Raw genomic sequence first — 16,060 nt, forward strand, 5'->3', positions numbered from 1 at the left:
ACCACTTACCCAGCCCAAAGGTTTTTCTGTTGTGCTGTTTAACACCTTGAAGGAGGATTACCACATGCCTGGCATATCCCGTTCCCTAGAGTGGACCATGTTGGATATATTTATATGCGCATATTCAATGCACATCTGGTGAGTGCGAAATTTGACTATACCTTCAAAAGCACAAGCACTTGATTATTACTGCGGTTGGGATCCTTTATCACCACTATCAATCTATCAACTTGTATGGACTGTTTATTTAATTTAATTTTATCCATTTTATTTTATTTTTCATCTTTACATTTTATTGGTTTAGCCTTCATTTGAATTTTAGTGCTGCACTCCTTGTTTACATAAATCGTGGCACGCTTGAATAAAAACTGTCCACAAATAAGTGGTACCCCAAATGGAAAAAGGATGACACCAAGTCCCAAACTATCTTGCCACTACCCCATGTAGTCTGGGCATCCGGGTGGCTTCACGTGACCAGAGGTGTCCCTAGGGTTGGTGTCACCCGGTGCGGTAACACTTGGTGACACCCCCTCCGACGATCCCCACAGAATGGATCGGATCTGCGGATTGAGCATAATGGATCGGACTCCGGGGATCATCGGCTTTCTTTACAACTTACCTTTTCTTGGAGTAGGTCCGGGACAACTGCGCATGTCCTGGTTTCAGGCATGATCAATCGATGACAGCAGTAGTTCTATCATCGATTGATCGTGCCTGAAACCGAGACATGCACAGTTGCTTCAGGGGGACATATCTACATGGGAGACACATCTTGCCGATACACCAGTGGCACCCCACAGGATCGTCTGCATGCAACCTATACGGGGTGACACCAGACCCTCTCCAAGAAAAGGTAAGTTGTAAAGAAAGCCAACGATCCTCGCAGGATGAATCTGATCCATCCTGTGGGGATCGTTGGCTTTCTTTACAACTTACCTTTTTGTGGAGCGGGTTTGGTGTCATCCCGTGCAGACAGTGTTACCCAGTGCGGACCACACCCCCCGCATCTGTCTTGGGACCCCACTGCACGTGACTATCGTTTCCCTCGTAAATCCAAAACTTACAAGTATAGCCTGTTGTCCTCTCACAGGTCTTCTACATCTTGACCCCATATCTGGCACGCTTGCTGGGGAGAAATTGTTTGAATGCAAGGCGGCCAGAAAAATGAATGAGGGACTCATCAACGCAGATGTTTTTCTGGGGAGTATAGACATCTGCAAATATTTGGTTAAGGTGATTTGCGAGGGGCTGAATGTTGTGGAGCCGGTCAAATTCAGGGACACCCCGAGGATGGCAGAGTGTATTGTCATTGAAATGCATAAAACACATTATTCTCTCATATCTATGCCTGGCCATGGCAGCAGAGAACACGGGCATATGATGAATCGGGTCTGTGGACCAATACAACCGCAATTCATTTTTTTTAGTAATGCCCATGTTGAGGGTTAGGCCCAAAAAAATGTAAATTCAGAAACCGTAATGAGTTTCCATGCGACTGGTCTGGCAAGGTTTGAATTTGGGTTGGCGGCGATAAATTGTTGTGCATATAAACTGCTTTGATCCACAATCAACGCATACAGATAGTCCGTGAAAACAGCTCCAAAATATCAAGGGGAGTAGTTAAATTTGGGCAATGAATGGGGGAAGTACGGGTGCTGCAGAATTTGTGGGCTGCCAATCGGGATTTGCAAGCACATCAGGAAGGATATTAGGGGCTCTACGGGCCTGTGTGCGAATTCTTGGTGGTTGTGGGACAATACTTGTGCTTGCCACCGCACCAGCTTGCACTGGACTTATGGGACTCGCCACATCACCAAGTGATACTGCAGTGCTGGTATTATTATTATACAGTATTTATATAGTGACAACAGTTTGCTCAGCGCTTTACAATATAACGGGAGACAATACAGCAACAATACAGTTCAATGCAAGAGGGTTAGGAGGGCTTGATCCTGGGAGCTTACAATCTAAGAGATATGTGAAAGACCAAGATGTACTAGACCGCTGGTACTCACCAGTTCACCAAAAGGTAGCGCTGCACTAGTACTGGCACACTGCTGCATATGAGAGTCATCAAAATTTACCGGCAAGTGCTAACAGAGATCAGGCCTGATTCTGCAAACACTGCGGTTTTGTGTGCAATGTATCAAGTGACAGTGACCTACTGACACTGCACTTGCTGGGGGAGAAGGGGTAAGAGTAGAGGCTAAACGCAGGTGCTGGCAGGTGCTGGCAGGTGCCGGGGCTGATCCCGCTAACGCTGTGTTTTTGGGGAAGCTATACTAATGTGAATGCTGGTATAGTGCTGATCTGATCGAAGATATTTATCCGTTCAGACACTATACCAGCAATGAAGGTTTATTGTTAGGTTTTTATGCACCTTCGGGAGCACATAGAAAGTAGGGAGATGTGGCCACTCAATGTTCAAAAATTCCCAAGTAGTCTTTTTACTATGTCTGTTTACTACGCTTCAGTTTGTGAATGAACTGAAAGTTCTGTACAGAGCTCTTCTTGTCTATTCATTCTGTGCAGATGAGGCTGCAGAGATGGAGGGCTCAATCTCCTTTCTATGTCTCAAAGGTGGAACATCCGAGGTTTGTTTAGACCCCTGATATCTCACCAATGGGGCTCCTAAAAAAATTGTAAAAAAAAACCTGACAAGTTGAATAAAGATGTCACCTTAAAGATTATATCATTTTACAATATTAATTTTACATGTTACTTGTTCAGGATTTCTTCTGTATGTTTAAGAGGCTATATAGAAGACGTATTTAAACTATAATATTGTATCTTTTCACTAAACATCCATAATAAAAGAGTAAAACAATAATAAAAATACCAAAAATAAAAAAACTACTGACACCAGTGGCAGAGCTACAAGGGACCCAAAGGTTGCATTTTTGACCAGGCCCTTGCGTTTTGCTACCATGGGGGGGCTCCAAGACAGCAAGAAGGGGGCCCGCTAGAGAACATATGAAAGGGTCCTGCTGCGGAACCATAAAATAAGGGCCCTGCAACAGAAGTAAATGGCCCCAGGATCAGTGAGAAGGGCCCCGGGTTTGGAGAGAAGTGTCCCGAGCTCAGAGGGAAGGGCCCCAGCCAAGGGTCAGGGAGTCTCTTCATGGTTTCTTGTACCGGCGCCAGGAAGGTTCTAGTTATACTTCATCCCCATGTCCTTTGTGTTCTCATTTGAGTTTCAGTTGGACCATGACTGTTTGTTTCACTTGTTTAGAGGTATAAAAAGGTATGAAAGGTTGGTAGTTGTTTGCCTCACCCCTCATGTTAATGGCGAGGAATAATTTATGGTATGTCCTACTTACGTCATTGTTGAGCCATGAGTGATGACGAAGCTTGTTGCTGATTTCACGGTAAAAGCATATTACTGATGTGAATGTACAATATATATGTAAAGTGCTGTGTAAATTGATGGCGCTATATAAGTGCCTATAATGAATAAAAAATAAATAAAAAATAAATGATTAAAGGTATGATTTTGTTTCATACACTGTATACATTTATTATGTAGTAAAGAAAAATCAGTTATATGTTGCGGTCATTTCTATTGCCAGACTTTATGATGTAAGCTTTATGATTGGGTGGCACCCAGGGTTCTCATCCATACAAGGCGAGGGGTTCCAGGATGGATGTATCAAACGGGGATAACTGGATTGTCAGCTTTCTCCAGGACTGGTAAATCCTGGTCAGGGTCCTGGAGCCTGGAGGCCTGAAATTAAACAGAATTTTGCATTTTACCACCGACAAACACGACTAATGCAGGTCTGTGGGGCAGCAACTCAACTGCATGCAATGCACTTGATTTCAATGTGGAGGACACTGCATGTGTGATTGGACTCTTACTAGTCCTAGAAAACATGTGATGAAGGCAAAGGGACCACAAAAAAAAAAAGAGTGCCAGGAATGGGAGGAGCATGCCAGAACCTGCCAGAGTAGGGGTTAAGGTAAGTAATACCGCCTCTTCTTCAACCCTAGACTGCGGGTTGCCCCATTCCTGGGGTATTCTTTTCTCCATCCTGATGTTGAGCATCAAGCATTTGGTAAATTTCAATGTTATGTACTTTAAAGGATTCAAATGCATTTATGATTACATTTTATTATATTTTATTAATTTTAATTTAATAAAGCTGTAACCTTTACAATAAAAGTTGGGTGTAGTTTATTCTGGGAGGTCACCTTCTTTGCTCATCCCTGCCCAAGTCATGATCCTTCTTACAAATGAGTTGTGCACCACCACGCAGATCCTCATTGGGGTAAAGTACATAGCTGTGCCTACAGAGAGGGAAGGGAGAGCCCTTAGGGAACATCCCCAATGCTGGGCTCCCTTATGTGAAATCAACCGGAATCAAAAGAGAAAAAAAATATCCTGCCTGAATGACTTCTCCCCACAGAAAATGGGTGAAGTATATCTGTCACAGCTGAAGAAATACAGACAACTCCTAACTCTAGCCCTAAAATGTAACCCTAACATTACTATTAGCGGTACTTCTATAGCGCTGTCAATTTACACAGCGCTTTACATATATATTGTACATTCACATCAGTCCCTAAACCTCAAGGGGTGTACAATCTAAGGTCCCTAACTCACATACATACACATACTAGAGCTAATTTTGACAGGAGCCAATTAACCTACCAGCATGTCTGTGGAGTGTGGGAGGAAGCCAGAGTACCCGGAGGAAACCCTCACAAGCAGAACATGCAAACTCTAGGCAGGTGGTGCTGTGGTTGGGATTTGATCCAATAACTCTAGTACTGCCAGGCGGAAGTGCTAACCATTTAGTCACTGGCTGTGCAGCCACATGCAGCTTTGGTCACAGTTCCTTCATGACTTTGATGCTGCTTGAGTGCCAGAGAGTGTAAAATTGCATCAAAGACACACCAAAGTCTCACTACATGAACAGAACTGTCATACTTTTCTATTAGCAAAGAATAAAAAAAGGAAAACATTTTTGGTATGGGTCCATTGAGGTCTACTACATGTAAAACGTAATCTGCTGTGGGAAAAAAAAAGTCTCTGACCCTTCAAAAAACGCACTGGCTGGAAATGCACAAATGTGAACTAAATTCATAGGAAATCATGTTAAATGGACCGTAGTGCGTTTCTGCAAACTAGAAAACGCCCTGAAATCCGCAATAAGTGTGGACAGACATAAGAATCATGTGAACATTAGGGCTCCATTCACACTTAGGTGTTTCAAATTGCAGGCATAATCACAAACAAAATCGCGGGACAAAAAAGATTTCCGGAAACAGTTTAGTGCATCGCGCATGCAGCGATTTTGTTTGCGCAATCGCAGCACATTTTCCACCGCGAAAATGTGTTTTCAGGTGCTATTGAAATAAATGGCACCTGAACAGGGGAGCGCGTGTTTTCACATTTTCAAAGCGCCAGGGATGTCTTAATAGCATTGGTAGCTTATGGACAGAGTAATGCACTGGGGCCCCTACCAGCCGGCCCCAATTTACACTCCTGTTCTCAAGAATTAAAGCAGAAGGGCAGCCTCTGGAATGACAGCAGTCACTGGAAAATATATATTTTTCCCATTTAATAGAGTGCAGCAACAGCCCTGAAGAAGGGAGAGTATTTTCTCATGAAACCTGTTGGCTTGTCGTTACTCTCAATAAATGTCTCTAAATCTACCATCAAAAGTGCATTCGTTTGGACATTGGGCACTCCTTTTCTGTTATTCCAAGAATACGCATGGAAACGACCTCAAGGCCATCCCAGAAAGGCAGCAGACCAGATTCTAAGAGGGTTTACCATCAATATCCACCATTGGGTACAACTGATTGGATAGACATCTCCCTACCCACCCGCCCACCCACCTATGACCCGTGACTGATGCAGTCAGTCCAGTGCAGTCTTCAGCACAAACAAGATAAACCAAAGACTAACCAACACAAAGGGCACAGTACAGGAAGGGGGTGGGGGCAGAAGGGCTCAGTACCGGGGGGAGCGGGGTTTGATCAGGAGAGCACAATACAGGTTCTGACATTCTGCCTGAGCCATCCCGGGACAGCTTAGTAAAAAGTGTGACTGTCCCAGCATATTCAAGATTATCATGGGACCCCCATGTACTTGGGGCCCATGGGCTGTGCCCAGGGGTGTCCGTACATTAAGACAGCCCTGCGCAGCACGTTTACAAATCGTGGGCAGAAATGCGGTGATTCCGCCTGAGATTTGAAAAGCCTCAGTGTGAATGGAGCCTAAGACTAACAATATTATAACAGAGATTGTTTTCTAAGTAGAAGCATTTTTCTGTGGGTGCGCCAGCAGTATACAGAGAAGGGAAAACAGAAAAAACCTGTAAAGTATGTCTCTGCAAAGCCTCCGAACTTTCCTGTCTTTCTTGTTCAAAGATTTATTTAAAAAGAAGCGACCCCGTGGTGTACGGGCCTTAAAGCATGTATTGAATTACAAATCGCTACATTCCGTTGTCATAAGAAACATAATTGGTGAAGTGTATGGGATCTACAACTGGCGATATAACAACTTAGGCGATCTCTTAGAGTGCATTATAACTAATGTGACATGCAGAGATTCCCCGTCATACAGGGAAGGTGAGGTACACAAAGAGCTCCAAAGTACCCAACTCAGAGTAACCGATAACAATCCTTGTAGTGGAAAAAAAAAATACAGCGAAGAGTGAAAATAAATACTTTCCAGTCTTCCAAGAGTTACAACGCACCTGAACATTGGGGGGAAATGTTTGCATCACTCGGACATGAATAAAATCCTTTATCAGGGGTCTCCAAACTGTGGCCTGTGGGCCAGATGTGGACCTTTGCTTGCCTTTTTTGGCACACTATTCCTTCCACTGACACCAAAGATTGAGTACTATTCCTTCCACTGACACCAAATAATGGAGTACTATTCCTTCCACTGACACCAAAGATGGAGTACTATTCCTTCCATTGACACCAACGATGGAGTACTATTCCTTCCACTGACACCAAAGATGGAGTACTATTCCTTCCATTGACACCAACGATGGAGTACTATTCCTTCCACTGACACCAACAAAGGGGTACTATTGATACCAGCGATGGGAAACTAATCCTCCCACTGACACCAATGGACACCTAGATTCTTTCTTGGATACACAGAATATAACTGGATATAACATTTATAGGTAAACTTGATCCAGGGAATATCCAATTGCCTCTCGGGGGATCAGGAAGAAAGTTTTTTCCCAGCAGGAGCAAATTAGATCATGCTTTGCTGGGTTTTTTGCCTTCCTCTGGATCAACTGTGGATATAGGATTATAACCCAATTGCAGCTGCGGGTGTCAATCACCGGGTCTTGGCCTGGCGATTACTGGCAAACACTGATGGAGACGAAGGCTGCATTGTTTTCAATGGAGCTCTCCTCCCTGTCAGTTTGAGCACACTGATCCGGATTGCTGAGTACAGCCTTCCGGATCAGTGTGTTACAGTGAAGCACACACCCCCCGCCCCCTAGTGAAACACTCCCCTCACACAGTTAACCCTTTGATTGCCTCAAAATGTTAAACCCTTCCTCCCCAGTGCCGTTAGTACAGTGTCAGTGGGTTTTCTTTGTGCACTGATCACTGTATTGGTATCACTGGGGATGTCAGTGACCCCAAGTCAGTTCTCCCCCAGTGTCAGAATGTCCACCGCAGTCCCGCAGTCCCACCATAAGTCACTGATTGTCACCTTAAGTTGCTGATCGCAGCCATTATTAGTATTAAAAAAAAAAAAACAGTATATATACCGCCATTTGTAAATGCTATAACTTAAACCAATTAATTTACACGTATTGGGATTTTTTTTTAGCAAAGACATGTCGCAGAATACATTTTGGCCGAAATTTATGAGAAAATTTGATTTTTTATATTTTTTTACTGGACATGTATTATAGAAAAAAGTCCAAAATATTTTTTTTTCAAAATTGTTGGGCCTTTTTTTTAATAGCACAAAAAATAAAAAAAAACCGCACAGGTAATCTAATGCCATCGAAAGAAAGTTAAATTTGTGGGTAAAAAAAACCACGTAAATTTAATTTTGATGCAGCATTGCATGACCGCGCAATTGTCAGTTAAAGAAATGCAGTGCCATAACACAAGCCGCTTTCTGACCACTTCCTGACCGCCCTATAGCAGAAATAATGCTACACGGTGGCACGGGTGCGCAAAATCACGTATATACACGTGATTCACACTCCCGTGGTATTCACACCCCTCCCAGATAGCGTCATATTGCCCTTCAGTACACCAGTAATCACATTTAACCCCTCAATTGCCAGGAAGACGCTCATACACAATAAACCTCCATTGCTAGTATAGTGTCTGAACGGGTCAATATCTTTGATCAGATCAGCACTATACCAGCATTCACATTAGAATAGTGTCCCCAAAAACACAGCATTAGTGAGATCAGCCCCGGCACCTGCCAGCACCTGCATTTAGCCCCTATGCTTACCCCCCCTTTTCCCCCAGCAAGTGCAGTGTCAGTAGATAACTGTCACTTGATACATTGCACACAAAACCGCAGTGTTCGCAGAATCAGGCCTGATCTCTGTTAGCACTTGCCGGTAAATTTTGATGACTCTCATATGCAGCAGAGTGCCAGTACTAGTGCTGCGCTACCTTTTGGCGAACTGGCGAGTATCAGCGGCCTAGTACATCCTGGTCTTTCACATACCAGCACTGCAGTATCACTTGGTGACATGGCGAGTCCCATAAGTGCAGTACAAGCTGGTTATATTGTCCCGCAAACACCAATAATTCACACACATGCCCATGGAGCCCCTAGTATCCTTCCGGATGTGCTTGCAAATCCTGATTGGCAGCCCACAAAATCTGCAGCACCCGTACTTCCCCCATCCATTGCCCAACCCAGAATTCAGGTAGGAAACAGAAAATTTAACTGCTCCCCTTTATTTTGGAGCTGTTTTACACGGAATATCTGTATGCGTTGATTGTGGATCAAAGCAATTTATATGCACAACAATTTATCGCCGCCAACACGAATTCAAACCTTGCCAGACCATTCGCATGGAAACCCATTACGGTTTCCGAATTAAAATTTTTTTTGAGCCTAACCCTCAACATGGGCATTACTAAAAAAAATGAATTGCGGTTGTATTGGTCCGCAGACCCGATTCATCATATGCCCGTGTTCTCTGCTGCCATGGCCAGGCATAAATATGAGAGTATAATGTGTTTTATGCATTTCAGGGGTGACCTTGAATTTGACCGGCTCCACAAACTTCAGCCCCTCATAAATCACCTTAATCAAACATATGCAGATGTCTATACTCCCCAGCAAAACATCTGCGTTGATGAGTCCCTCATTAATTTTTCTGGCCACCTTGCATTCAAACAATTTCTCCCCAGCAAGCGTGCCAGATATGGGGTCAAGATGTAGAAGACCTGTGAGAGGACAACAGGCTATAAATATAAGTTTTGGATTTACGAGGGAAAAGATAGTCACGTGGAGCCCCCCCCAAATGCCCAGACTACATGGGGAGCAGTGGCAAGATAGTTTGGAACTTGGTGTCATCCTTTTTCCATATGGGGTACCACTTATACGTGGACAATTTTTATTCAAGCGTGCCACTATTTAGACAGTTGTACAATCTTGAAATTGCCGCTTGTGGCAAAGTGTGACCTAATGTGTGCCCACCATTAGAAGTGGGTGGATGCAGGGCGGTATATTCTAATGGTGGGCATACCACACACTTTTTCTGGCAGATATGTCTGCTCTTTTTTTCATTCAGCTCACAGGCTGCATACAAAAAAAAAAAAAAGAACATATCATATATACCCAACAAGGACCAGCGACATACTGGTACATCACTGGACTTTGAATGGTTATACTAGGATGACGCCTACAGCTGCAGGCATCATCCTGGTTTATAATCATGTAAAAGTAATCCTAGTAGCTAATTAGCTGCAGGATTTCTTTTACAAGCAGCGTGAGAACACCCCCCCCAGCTGCCTTCCACGGCCTTCTCGGGCAGTCCCGTGCCATCGGGGGAACCTGAGAATGCAGCTGGTGTTTCTGCCAGCTGACCATAGAGCTGATTGGAGATCAGAGTGGTGCCAATCATCTCCATAGTCTAAGATATCAGAAGCTACAAGCATTTCATCACTTCAGTTTCGCAGGATATAAACAGCGCCATTTGTAAATTGGGAAAGCATCTGATCACACTGATCTTGGTTTGATTAGATAATGTAAGGGCAGAGGAGATATCTAGAGTCTGATAGAATCCAGATTTCTCAAAAAAGAATATATGACAATACCCATTGAAGTTATAGCAGATATTTGCATTCCCTGTTATAGCATTAAAAGTGATTAAAGAAATGAAAAGAGACAGTGTTGAAATAATAAAAAAAATCAAAATAACTTAAAAAAAAAGCATCCTTGCCCTCCCACGCGCGCACCTGAGTGTGCGAGCGTTGACCCTATGCTGGTATGTAAACAGCGGTTGCACCATACATGTGAGGTATCGCTGTGAATGTCAGATCAAGGGCAGTAATTATAGGACTAGACTTCCTTTGTAAATATAAAATGGGACACCTGACACAAAAAACAACTAAAGACTATGACAGATTATCGTTAAACCATCAGATGAATTACCGTATTTTTCGCTCCATAAGACGCACCTAGGTTTTAGAGGAGGAAAACAAGAAAAAAAAATATTCTGAACCAATGGACTGCAGATACAGTACAGGGGATGACCAGAGACTGCGTACACAATACAGGAGATGACCAGAGACTGCGGACACAGTACAGGGGATGACCAGAGACTGCAGACACAGTACAGGAGATGACCAGAGACTGCAGACAGTGCAGGGAATGACCAGAGACTGTGGACAGTGCAGGGGATGACCAGAGACTGCAGACAGTGCAGGGGATGACCAGAGACTGCAGACAGTGCAGGGGATGACCAGAGACTGCAGACAGTGCAGGGAATGACCAGAGACTGCTGACCTTTGGGGAGGGAGGGGGAGCGGTTACCTGAATTTGACAGGTACCCGCTCCCACTTCCGCGGAGTTGTCCTTCTCTCTTCTTCCCGGGCCGGCTTCTGTGACAGCCGGGTGCCCACTGCGCATGTGCGAGGAGCGCTGCGCTTTGTGAATGGCCCGGCGCTTTCTGGGACCTGTCATGTGTCCCAGAAGACACCGGATTATTCACAAAGTGCAGCACATGCGCAGTGGGCACCCGGCTGTCACAGAAGCCAGCGCGGGAAGACTGCAGTGCTGGAGCGAGGAACAGGTAAGGCCCTGCAGGAGAGAACAGCTGAGCGGCCGGCCCGGTATTCTGACATGGTGGCGGCAGAAATACCGGACCGGCCGCTTTATATTTGCTCCATAAGATGCACTGACATTTTCCCCCCTTTTTTGGGGGGAAAAAAGTGCATCTTATGGAGCGAAAAATACGGTAGATATCACTAGTAAATGCAAAAAATGCATGATTGTACAGCACAGACATAGCAAAGCTGAACCTGGTGCCATCTTGTGTACAAAATGCAATTAGCAACACAACAATACTATATATTAACAGATACAAGAAAATATATAAAGGAAACAATAAAAGTTATAAAATCTAAATAGATTATATCTAAAAAATGTAGTATAAAAAATATAATGAAAAAATGATAATTAGATTGACCCATTATTAATGAATGCGTTTACATCCCACTCAATATTGAGACTAGAGATGAACGGATCGAACATGACGAAGTGGAATTCGTTTCGAAGATTGGGAAATATTCGATTCGCGACGAATCCGAAGATTAGCAAACTTCGGATGCACGAATCAAATTTTCCCAAAAATGGCGGCGACATGTGTGGCGACGGAGCGGGGATCTCTGGGAAGGCGCGCAGACAAGGCGCGCTGACCCATAATGCATTCATTCATGACATGTGATCGCATTAGCCAATCAGCAGCCAGCCAGCCAGCACTGTGTAATGGTGGAGCTATAAATCGCGGCCATCTTAGAATTCTCCATTAGCCTCCGGTCATTCAAGAGAGACAGACCTGTGTGTATGAAGGGACAGAGTTAGGGCCACAGAGACTTTAGGGACACAGAATCGTTACTCAGGGACACAGAATCGTTACTCAGGGACACAGAATCGTTACTCAGGGACACAGAATCGTTACTCAGGGACACAGAATCGTTACTCAGGGACACAGAATCGTTACTCAGGGACACAGAATCGTTACTTAGGGCCACAGCTATCAAAGAATCGAAAATTTAAAGTGACATACACCCTTTTTTTTTTTGGTGGCTGTCGTGCACAGTTGGTGCTGCAGATTGCCGATTGTGCAAAATAAACTGACTTTCTGCTTCACAACCACTATTGTACGTTCAAAGAGTTAGATCCATTTACACGCCGGCTGGCGGTAATATTTTTTGGGTGATTAGTGCATTCCAGTGACACAAACGTACAGTTTCCAGCCAACGGCAAGCTGCAATTGACCGATTGTGCTAAATAAACTGACTTTCTGCTTCACAACCACTATTGTACGTTCAAAGAGTTAAATCCGGTTTTATTTTTGGGGTGCTTATTGAATTAAAGAGTATGTCAGACAACACGCAGAGGAGTGGCAGAGGAGGCAATGTTTCAGGAGCGAGCAGACGTGGCAGCAGAGGAAGGGGTCGAGGCAGCACTAGTCGCAGCCAGAGGCCAGTGCTCCCGGTGTCATCCAGCGGTCGTGTCTCCACCGACAACCCTGCCATCATCGATTGGTTGACTCGGTCGTCTTCCTCTTCCCAGGTCACCTCTGACACCTACAGCCAACGGTCGGTGGGTACGTCAGACACAACCGTTAGTTGGCATGGCCCGGGAGCAAGCCCACTGAAATCACGTGTCCTCGACCTGCCCCTGTCCTTTGGTGTTCCCTCACCAAGCGAAGTATCGCATGCTGTGGGCTCAGCCCCACTGTACAGTGAGGAAGAGCTAACAGAGGGCGGTCAGGAACGGGGGGAGACATCCGCCTCTTCAGCAGCCAGGCGAAGAAGTACTGGCGAGGAGAGTGGCTCGGTAGCCGGTCTAGAGACAGGTCTGTCTCCTGACCCACACGCAGCCGAGGGGGCTAGTAGTGACGCGGAGACCCTAAATTGATGATGATGAGGTTGATCGCACTTGGCAGCCTCGTCGTCATCAGGCTATTGCTTCCGCATCATCAGGAGAAGAGGGTGCCAGCTTGCCAGCGAGCAAAACAGTCGGTGGGTTGCCCAGGAGGCAGCAGGGTCGCAGCAGTGTCAGTGGAGCCAAACGGCCACGGAGTAGAGCACCAGCTCCACTGCAGCCTACCACCACGGCCAGTAGTGGTGCCGGTGTGCACGGAGGAAGTAGCAGTCAGCCAGTGAGTGGTAGCGGGGGCAAAGTTTCCTACTCGGCGGTGTGGCAATTTTTCGTCAAGCCGCCCGAGGAAGTAAACGTAGCCGTATATCGACTATGTGGCCAGAAAGTCAAGCGTGGCCAGGGGGCCCATGTTGGGACTACAGCGTTGCGTCAGCATATGCAGCGTCGCCATTTGGTGGCCTGGGAAAACCGTGATAAAGATACGGCGGTTCTGCCTGCCCCAGCCCCCGCTCCATCACCCGCTCCGTTACTTGCTCCGTCACCCGACGTCAATCGCCCTCTATCAGCCAGTCAAGGCTCCAACACCTCTGCTGAGGGGAGTTGTCGCTCGTTGGCATCTTCCGCTCGTTCAGATGCTCCTTCTCCTGCTACTCCTCTTCTCGGATTCGTCAGCAGTCTTTGTTGGAATCCGTTTCCAAGAGACAACAGTTTGCGAGCACGCACCCGACGGTGCAAAAGCTGAACGTCCTCCTGTCCAAGTTGCTGGTGCTGCAGTCCCTCCCTTTCCAAGTGGTGGACTCAGCACCTTTCCGAGAAATGATGGCTTGTGCCGAGCCGCGGTGGAGAGTGCCAAGCCGGCATTTCTTCGCCAAAAAGGCAGTGCCAGCCCTGCATTCACATGTAGAAGAGATGGTGGGCCAGTCTTTGAGCATGTCGGTCTCTGCCAAAGTGCACGGCAGCGCCGACGTGTGGAGCTGTAACTACGGTCAGGGACAGTACATGTCATTTACGGCCCACTGGGTGAACGTGGTGCCGGCACAGCTGCACCAGCAACTTGGACAGGTCACGCCGCTTTTGCCTCCACGTTTGCACGTCCTTGGTCCAGCAAAGATGTCCGCCTCTACCACCTCTTCTTCCGCCGTGTCCTCAGCTGCCACCCCCGTGCCAAGTCCCATTACCCGACCGGCATATCACATGTGCAGGGCGCAACGGTGTCACGCTGTGCTGCACCTGGTATGCCTTGGCGAACGTAGTCACTAGAGATGAGCGAATCGAATCAGGCGAAGTGGAATTCGTTTCGAATTTCAGGAAAAATTTGATTCGCAGCGAATCCGAATTTTTGCCAACTTCGGATGGTCGAATCAAATTTTTCCTGATCGGCCGTTTTCATCCCTTCTACAGCCGGCAAAAATGTCCCTGCAGAGAGCTCCGCTATTTCTGACAGCTGTCTGACAGTTCTTTCACATTTCCAGCGGTTGAAACATTGTATGTATTTGTTTCCATTTAGGATACAGATGTTTTTATTAGGAAACAAATAGATACAATGTTTCAATCGCTGTAAATGTGAAAGAACTGTCAGAGAACTGTCAGAAATAGAGGAACTCTGCAGAAACACTTTTTGCTTTACTGGAATTATTCTTATTTTCATTCTTCTTCTTCTTATTTTCATTCTTCTTTTCATTTTTTTCATTCTTTTCATTCTTTTCATTCTTCTTTTCATTCTTCTTCTTATTTTCATTCTTCTTTTCATTCTTTTCATTCTTCTTCTTATTTTCATTCTTCTTTTCATTCTTCTTGTCATTCTTTTCATTCTTCTTTTCATTCTTTTCATTCTTCTTATTTTCATTCTTCTTTTCATTCTTTTCATTCTTCTTTTCATTCTTTTCATTCTTCTTTTCATTCTTCTTCTTATTTTCATTCTTCTTTTCATTCTTTTCATTCTTCTTATTTTCATTCTTCTTTTCATTCTTCTTGTCATTCTTTTCATTCTTCTTTTCATTCTTCTTCTTATTTTCATTCTTCTTTCCATTCTTTTCATTCTTCTTCTTATTCTTTTCATTCTTCTTATTTTCATTCTTCTTTTCATTCTTTTCATTCTTCTTCTTCTTCTTTTCATTCTTTTCATCTGCATGTCATACTGACTGACAGTATTATTTCTCTTCCCCAGCAGACTCCAAGGACATTTAAATTAAAGGTACAGTGTTCTGCACTAATATAAAGGCTCTCTGAAGCCTAGAAACCCTTTTTATAAGTAAAATTTGCAGCGAATAAATTCGAATTGAATCGAATTTTTTCGGAAAATTCGGCGAATCAGGCGAATCGAATTTTTGAAAAATTCACTCATCTCTAGTAGTCACACAGGGGAGGAACTTCTGAGTGTAATGAACAGAGAAATCGACAGATGGCTGTCTCCGCGCAAACTGAAAATCGGAACCATGTTGACCGACAACGGAAAGAACATGGTGTCTGCTCTGCGTCAAGGAAGGTTGTGCCATGCGCCATGCATGGCTCACGTGTTCAATCTGGTTGTCAAGCGGTTCCTAAAATCCACCATCCCACTGCAAGACATCCTTAAAATGTCACGTAAACTTTGCATGCATTTCAGCCATTCCTACACCGCAAAGCACACCCTCCTTAAGCTGCAGCAGCAGAACGGAATTGCACAGCATCGCCTGATCTGCGACGTTGCAACAAGGTGGAATTCAACCCTACATATGTTAGACCGCCTTTACGAACAGCGAAAGGCCATCACCGATTTCCTGATGTTACAAGCGGATAAAGGTACTCCCCTGTGTAACTTCGATGTCAGCCATTGGCAGCTCATGCGTGACACCTGCCGCTTGCTCAGGCCCTTTGAGGAGGCCACGCTATTCGTGAGTCGGCAGGACTATGGGATGAACGACGTCATTCCTCTGTTGCACGTCCTGGAACAAATGCTGTTAACAATGGCTGGTCAGGGTGCGGTAGACGTGGCGCACA

This window comes from Staurois parvus, unplaced genomic scaffold (genome assembly GCF_062004578.1).
Source record: "Staurois parvus isolate SC_StPar_1 unplaced genomic scaffold, SC_StPar_1.0 ptg000254l, whole genome shotgun sequence".
NCBI classification, from domain to species: Eukaryota; Metazoa; Chordata; class Amphibia; order Anura; family Ranidae; genus Staurois; species Staurois parvus.